Below are 8,775 nucleotides of genomic sequence, written 5' to 3'. Positions count from 1 at the left end.
ATGTGATTTGTTATTCAGACTGCTAATGGACTTTTAAATTTAAACTCTTCACATAGCCTACTCTTTCAAATAATGCAATGATAAACATCTTTGGATGTACACTTTTGTGTCATGATTTCTTGATTATTTCCTGAGTAGACTTCTGAAGGCATAATTTCTTGGTCAAAGTTGTAGACATTTTAAAGCACTGCCACATTTTTGCCCTATCGTCTCCAGAAAAATCTAGCTATTTACATGCTAATAATTAGTCTTAATTTTATGTGTGTATCTTTAACTTTGTGGGTTTTTTTAATTTAAGAAGTATCAGGAAAATATTTGTATCCTGGAAAATACTTTTCCCCACCCATCATCCAGTCATAAAATTTATAAAAGGAATTTTTATTTTATTCTTCACACACGGCAAAAAATCTCTTTGAGCTTGGTTCAAAATATATTAAATTTCATCCATAAAGATCTTTTATTCCTAGCAACATGTTTGAGTTTATATCAAAGAGGGAGTTCCCATGAAATTCATGTTGTAATGCTTCAATAATTGCTGAAGTAGAGCTCTGGTGAGGAAAGTCTAACAAACAGAAGAGTAACTTAAAATTGTGCCCAAGGTGTGACATTTCCAACATATGTGGGTGGCATAACAGTGTTTCTGCATCTTCTGTTGCCACCCGTTCGTAAAACACCATTTGGGCATGTTTAATAGAAGCCAGCATATGGTTCAGCTGAGGGAGGGAAAAGGCTCAAAAAGCTCGAGTTCTGTATGTCGGAGTGACAGGACCAAATGCTGTGTGGCTATCTCTTTAAGAAGCTACAGGAATACGGGGTGGCCTAGGGCGCCTCAACCAGGGAGGCTCACTTCAAATTACCAGCCACGTCTATTATGAAGTGTTGAAAAGAGAAAGAAAAACAAATAATAACGTTACAAAATAAAGTTTATTTTATCAAAATTAAAACTGCTTCCTTCTCTCCACTGGAGAGTAACCTTGAGATGGAACAGTCTGAGGATTACATTGCTGTAATCCCTTAGCAGTTAGTTCCACAGCGGGAGGCGCCTGCTACAGACAAAATTATAGGGTTAGGAATGTGCACAGTTCTGTGACCTGATTGGCTGACTATTCCTCAGGGCTTTTGAATCAAATATTTATACATCTAAATGAGAGCAAAGAAAGGAAAATGGTTCATAAAGAGAGTCCCAGGGCATGTATTATTGAAATAACAGATGGAAATATTATATTTTTGAAACATTCTTTCTATAAAGAAGTCTTATGAAGCGTGTTTTGGTAGGATACGCTGAGCCAAAAGCGGAGGAGGGAGACAGAGCGAGGGGAAAAAAAAAAGTTTTATTTTCAAATATTTGGTGTCAGCAGTATACAAAGTTCGTGCTTCCCCAAAAAAGGCATGTCTCAAAAGGCACGCAGCACAATGTGTCTGCAGTTTCTATTTTACATAATGGTACCAGGGGAGGAATAAATACCTCAGAAAACACTTGATTGTCACCGCCTAGTTTGTGTGTCCAGTCGCCTGAGTGTTGGCCCCTGACGTCTTTGCAGATGGCGTATGGCCTCTTGTCACTGAATTTTTCATGTTTCCTAAAATGATTGAAAGCTAAGCTAAGATCCCAGGCATCCTCTCAGAAAAGCTATTGGCCACCTCATACTTGCTGAAATTTTGGTAACAAATAGGTTAAGATTGCAGATTTTCTGCCACGTGGGCAATGTTGTTGGACCATTTAGTCAGGGTTTACGGAATAAAAATGCAGGCAGGCCGCACAAGGCAAAAAGCAAGCAAGCAGGCAGGCAGGCAGAAGGCCAAATGAAAAATTCATCACACTTGCTTTATTTTCCTCTACAAGGGAGCCTGTACCCATGACAGGATCAATAGTTCAGATTTATTCTGTTGTCTTTCCAGGAAAAATACCCCACTACTAAGCAATCAATGTGACGTGTTCACGGTCAGTCCAATTTCTCCGCCATTTAGCTCTGACGACATGGTTCAGTTATTTTGCAGGTCTCAGCTATTAATTGGATCTGCTATATGATGATGTGATTTATTACATGGCAACTGGCAATTACTCTGGCCAAGGAAAGGAAAAGAATCACAGGAACACAATTATTTTAACCTTGAATCTAGACATGATCTGTATCTACACACACACACACACACACACACACACACTAATTAGCCTGGGAGAAGAAGTAATAGTTACGATGCAATAAATAAGGGACATTCACTCTCACTGAAGTCCAAGCTATTGATATTTGCTGATCAGGTGCTCTAGGTATTAGTAAGAGTTTGAGGATTTAGTTTTTGTATACAGGTTCTGAGCACCAAACAACCATTGGTTGGCAAAGGTTAAAAAACCAATAACCTATGACTTCTGCAAAATCAGAGTGAACAATCAGATGGTCACCTCTGTCGAAAGAAAGAAGCGAGGAAGAGAAAAAGGGACAGCAACTCGCTCCCACCCACCAGTGGGGCCACCTCAGAGCAAAGCAGAAAATGTTTTAGTAATGGCTCCTTGGGTGACAGCATCTGCTCAGGGAGTTGGCTCAGAAGGCCTCAGAAGCTCAGGGCCGTAGCCAGCAGCAGTAAGGACTCTTGGCAGAGCTACTTCCTGTACCTCTTTTGATCACAGGGCTCAAGCTTGGAGAGGTTTTCACCAGTCTTGTGGTTTCCTGGTCGTGCGTCAGTACATTCTGGCTGAAACACTTCACTTCCTTCAGGCCAGCCCCTCCACCAATGGCTCCCGGCTCCATAGCGCATTCTCTCCAGCTTTGAACCAGACTCCAAGGACACTGCTGGCTGCAGCAAGAATCCTAAACGAGAGGCTTGCAGCTGGGATACCAGCACTGCTCTTCTTGTGACGAGGAAGTAGCAAGGGGGAAAAAATAGATCCAATGGAATCACACCAAAAGTCCACTGAAGCAGTGAGGCACAGAATATCATGTGTGGTTCCCATGCAATCTCTTTTCAAAGGAAGTCTGCAATAGAATTACTTGGGCAACTGGTTAAAATACAGAGATTTCCGATCTAATCTCAGGCCTTCTAAACCAGAATCTCTGGGTGGGGACGGGTAATCTGTTTTTTAAGAAGCTCCTTGTAATTCTGAAGTTTCGTCACTATCTAGTGTAATATGCCGAATTTCATAAACTAGGAAACTTCAGGCCCAGAAAAACGGGGTCACTTTGCTAAGGTAAAACAGGTAACTTGATTCTCACGTACTGCTCTTTCCACTGTACCACACTGTTCCCCACTCTTTGTTTTTGTGGTTCTGTTTTGGGCTTGGGTGTCAGGCTCCTAACCATGGACTGTTTCCATGTGCTTTGTGGCCCTGAGTATTTCTCCAAAGAGGACTCATTCTGCTTCCACAGGGCCCCTTTCAAATCGCACTACCCTCAATTCAGGTAGTACTGGAAAAATATGTAAGTTCTAAACAACTATCAAAAGAGGTAGTGCTTTTGTTCAAAAATTGAAAAATTTCATTCAGAAGTTTCAGGGATATATACAGAACAAAGTTTCTGCTGCCTGATTTGGGGGAGTGGTGCAGAGTAGGAAGAGTGGAAAGGAAGACCAAAGAATTTCCTAATGAAAATGGTTTATTTCCCTCTGGAACTGAATGGTATCAGAAACATTAAATTTTGCAATGGATCAGAAGCATCATAAGCTGAAAATAGTACCAGGAACAACATAGGTTTTTATCATTCACATGTTACCCACTAGAGCTTAGATTGTGCCGAGAGTCAGGGACTATCTCAGAGAAGTCATAGTTCCATGTGATTAAATACTTAATTGTAAATGCGTGGATGATGTTTTATAGAGTGCAAGAATAAAATTGTGTTGCGTAATACAACTTTTGGAATCAGTATATCTGAATCAAAATCCCAGATCTACCACTGACTACCTGTGTGGACTTGAGGAAGTTATTTAATCTTTTTGAGGCTTAATTTTGTTATCTGTAAGATGAAGCCTGACAGGGCTCTTAAGAATATTAAAGCATGGGATGGGGAAGGAATCAGTGATGGGGTGCTGAAGTTATTCAAGAAAATAAAAGGCAAAGCAAAAAAAATGTAATATGAACAAAGATTATCCAAGGGGAAATACATCTAGACTAATAAGACCAAAAGAGTAACAAACTAAAAATATTTGTAGGATAGTTAACCTAAAGTCTCCGGCTGAGTGTTTTTACCAAATCTCAAGTTCTGTGGCCAGAGGAAAAACTCTACCCAACCCCAGGAGTATGTAAAGATTGTTGAGCATGGCTTGAATGTATGCAATGGATAAACTCCATGAAATTAAGGATTTTAGCTGTTTTGTTCACTTCTGTGCCCAGTGTTTAGTTGTAGAATGAATGAATGGATTGGTAGGATCTGATAAGGGCCAAAAGCCTGGACACCTCAACAAGGGAAGAGGCTGATGAATCTGTAGTGAATATTTATCACAGGGTTTGATCCCACGACCCTGGGATCATGATCTGAGCCAAAATCATGAGTCGACACTCAATTGACTGAGCCACCCAGGCATCCCAGAGAAGTTCTAATGTTAGTAAACAAATTGCTCAATAAATAAAGTATTACTATTATCTCAAATTAGATGACATGTTAAGATAGCTAGAAGTTTGCCTTAAACACTTCTAAAATATTGCTACAATATAATGGAGACTTGGAGGATAAGTGTTGGAAATAGAGAGCAATTTAATAAATCCTTCTTGTATTGAGTTGAAGCCCAAAGCCATTACAGAAATTAAGAAAGAAAGAAAGAAAGAAAGAAAGAAAGAAAGAAAGAAAGAGAAAGAGAGAGAGGGAGGGAGGGAGGGAGGGAAGGAAGGAAGGAAGGAAGGAAGGAAGGAAGGAAGGAAGGAAGGAAGGAAGGAAAAGATAAGTAGCAAAAAGAGCACAGGATCAAATACTTAAACCAAAATATAAGTAAGTGGAAACCTGTGGTTATTTTGTAGCTTACTTTCTCTTAAAATACCCTTTGCATAACAGGGTCAAGTTAGTGACTATAAAATGAATCAAACTGTCATAAAGAACAAGCAGAGCTCCTACTTCACAGCTCTCTGCTGTATGTCCAGCGCCTTGGTCAGTGGAAATGATGTGGCATGCTGGGTATGAGCTCAAGCCTGAGTCAGAGAGATGAGGATTTGTCCCTCCCTAGTTCTGTGACTTCAAGCAAGCCATTTAGACTGACTGGACCTTGGTTATTTTTGTTTTTCTGCAAAAGAGAGATAAGAATACACACCTCACAAGAGTTTCATAAAGTTTGATCCAGAATCTGGTACGTTCTAAAGGCTCAACAAATGGTAACCACCATTTTCATGATCATTGTCGTTAATGTTTTTGAGATATTGAAATAACTCAGACGTATCATTTAGAAATGTGCTACATGAGGGGCGCCTGGGTGGCTCAGTCGGTTGAGCGTCTGACTTCGGCTCAGGTCATGATCTCATGGTTTGTGAGTTCGGGCCCCGCATCGGGCTCTGTGCTGACAGCTCAGAGCCTGGAGCCTGCTTCTGATTCTGTATCTCCCTCTCTCTCTGCCCCCCTGCCCCACACATGCTCTGTCTCTCTCTGCCTCTCAAAAATAAAGAAAACTAATTAAAAAAAAAATTAAAAAAAAAAAGAAATGTGCTACATGATTTGGTGTGGAAAATGGATCCGGGAAATACGGTCATTGCTGGGCCCCCTGGGAGAAAGACCTAAAAGTTCTATTCCCCAGCAGCAGTTGGGATGGCTATATTTAGCTTTTATATATAACCTCACAGTCACAAACTACATGCAAGTTTTACTATACACCAATTAACTTTCTGGTTACACACAATAGATTTTACCTTTTGCTGATGGAGCAACAAAGCAAAGGAAAAGGAAATACTTGGCCTGGGATCCTAAGATGAGCCATAATTATCATAACTCCCCAAATCCCAGCCCTGAGTTCAGCCAAACAAACTAGGGTTTCCATGAGGTTTAACAGTGAGTCAACCCTGGAGATATTTGGGACAATTTTAAAACAATCCAAGTCGACTTCATATTTTTTACATTGTACAAAAGAGTGAACTGAAACAGAGGAACAGGGAATACAAGACAGTGTAGTAAAGGAAGCAAGGAGTCTTTTAGGTTCTGCTGTAAAAACAAAGTAGATTTGATTCATGAGCTATAGGAAGATTATTCTGCCAACAGAGAACCAAAAGAGTGAGGTCAGTTTCAGAGAAAAATGATTAACATGGTCTGTGTGGTTACTAAGGTGGTTGCATGGAGACCTAAATTTTTTTTAAATAAAATAAGAAATATTGAGTCAAATTCTGAGAGGCTGGAGAATAGAGTAGAAAGAACACAGATGTAGCAATAAGGAGACCTGGCTCTGTTCATCTGGAATTTCACTGCTTTATGGAATCACAGAGTTGCTCTAGAGGAGGTATCTAACCTAACCCTACAGAATGCTTAAAAGGACACAATGAAAGTTTTTTCTAAAGAAGTATTTTAAAAACCACCCACATTCTCTATCTCCCCACCCCTGCCAACCAAAAAAAAAAAAAAAAAAAAAAAAAAGGAAAGAAAACCTGGAAAAATGTAACCCTAAATCCCATTCTCTTTTACCCACAAATAAACGTTTATTAACAGTGGTATTAGATACTACAAAATATTCAAAGGCCTATAAAACATGGATTCTACAGTTGGAAAATTCAGTTAGAGGGTAAAACATAAAAGGATATAATTATATACAGATAAATGAAGACATAATTTGATAAATTACTAAAAGATTTCTATAGAAGACTGCTATAGAAATCCATTCAAGTTGATGAGAGGCTGCTGAAAGCTGGAATAATCAAGGGAAGCAAAATAAAAGGAAGTTGGATTTGAGTTCAGACATGAAGGATTTAAACTGTTAAAGTGGAAGTGTGGTTTTATATTATACTGTAGAGTTAGAAATTTACCTTATGGACATGGGGGAGAATTATCTAAAATTTTTTTACATAGTAATGAATCTTTGGGAAGGGTCATCTAGCAAAAGTGGTTAGGAGGGAGATAGTAATAAAGGAGACTCATTAGAAAACATTTGTGATAGTTCAAATGTAATAAAAGTAATATAGTGATGGTTGTGGGAAATAAAATGAGAAAAAGTATGTGAGAGATGTTTTGAGAGATTTCTTGAAAAAAATCTACAAAATCTGACAATTGATTAGGTGGAGAAAGTAAAGATCAGTATAAAAAACTAGGCCAGAGTGACTGTGGTTTTAAGCCTAAATTTAGAAAAACATGGTACCATTTATAGACTGAGGATATCAAAGGGGAATGTTTTGGCAAATCTTGAGAATAAAATATTCAGTAACAGTGCTCAGGGAGTGGTAATAACTGCAGAAATCAATACTGGCAGTTATGTTCAGAGATGTCATAAGAAATCAGGGGAATCTAGAAGAAATGGGAGACTAGGAACCAAATAATTTAACGCCATATTTGACAAATCCCAATTGTCTGTAAATATACCTACCTTGTGGACAGGGCATCATCTACTGTGACATAAGCAGCATATCAACTTCACATGGCCTTAGAAAAATGAATAGTATAATTCGCTTAGATGTTACCAAAACCCAGGTACCCTAATGTCATTCAGGGTGTATGTGGAATATGTCAACAGAATAACTTTTGTTACAGTACATTCTAAGAATGATGATTTATTGCCCTAATAACTGACAAATACCTTAATAATTATGGTAGGCAGAATAATGGTCCCCCAAAGATGTCTATGTCCTAATCCCTGGAACCTATGATATGTGACCTTACATTGCACAAGAACCTTTGCAGAGGTGATAATGTGAAGAATCTTGACAGGGGGAGATTACTCTGGATTATACCAGGTGGTCTTTTTTTTTTTAGTACTTTTTTAGTAGAAGAGGCATGCAGGAGAGTCAGAGTTAGAAACAGATTTGAAGATGTTGTGTTTCTAAATTTGATGATGGAGAAAGTGGCCATAAGCCAAAGAATGCAGGTAACCTCTAAAAGCTGGAAAGGGCAAAGAAACAGATTCTCCCCTAGAGCCTCTAAAAGGAATGCAGCCCTGTCAACATTCTGATATTAGCCTAGTGAGGGACTCTTGCTGAACTTGTGACCTACAGGTATAAGATAATGAATTTGCATGTTTAAAGTCACTAAGTTAGTGGCAACTTGTTATGGAAGCAATAGGAAATTCATACAATAATATTACACATATATTCTGAGTGATACATGCTCACTGTAGAAAATTTAAAAGATTTTTTTAATGTTTGATATAAACATCAAACTTCCCCAGCCATGACAGAACAACTAGTACCTGCCTTGCCTTCCTGTCATAAACTGCTAGGAAACTGGACAAAATATAAGAAATATAAAAAGCAATACTTTTTCAGACACAGGGCTGTACTCTCTATAAGAAATAAGGAAAATAAAGTGAGCTCTGCAATCCCTTAGCTTTCTTCCTGAAAACACTTTTGAGACCACATTTGAATTCCAATCTTTTAGAATGGAGAGAGACCTTTCTGAACACCCACAGCATGGAGTAGAGACTCAAGAAAGATTGCACCTTAGTTGCAGGACTAGACTAACTCAAGACTTCTACTAAAGAAGCTTAAAAAAAAAAAGGCTGGGTGCACCTGGGTGGCTCAGTCAGTTAAGCCTCTGACTCGTGATTTTGGCTCAGGTCATGATCTCACCATTCATGAGATCAAGCCTCACGTCAGGCTCTGCACTGACAGTGCAGTGCCTGCTTGGGATTCTCTCTTTCCCCCTCTCTGTCTGCCCCTCCCCTGCTCATGCT

At 39.1% G+C, this 8,775-nt stretch overlaps 1 long non-coding RNA gene across 1 annotated transcript; it reads right to left on the bottom strand.

Annotated features, from left to right (window-relative positions):
- Positions 1-1,806: 1,806 nt before the first annotated feature.
- Positions 1,807-2,831, bottom strand: LOC124509810 (uncharacterized). Its single transcript, XR_006961536.1, has 2 exons — positions 2,612-2,831; positions 1,807-2,064 (listed from the first exon to the last, which is right to left on the bottom strand). It is a non-coding gene; the product is annotated as an uncharacterized LOC124509810 (long non-coding RNA).
- Positions 2,832-8,775: the final 5,944 nt, after the last annotated feature.

This window comes from Lynx rufus, unplaced genomic scaffold (genome assembly GCF_022079265.1).
Source record: "Lynx rufus isolate CCGP_SWC_20201006 ecotype Redwood Valley unplaced genomic scaffold, mLynRuf1.p SCAF_15, whole genome shotgun sequence".
In the NCBI taxonomy this organism is placed as follows: domain Eukaryota; kingdom Metazoa; phylum Chordata; class Mammalia; order Carnivora; family Felidae; genus Lynx; species Lynx rufus.
Note: the sequence above shows the minus strand (reverse complement) of the source record. Positions and strands in the feature narration are given on the sequence as shown.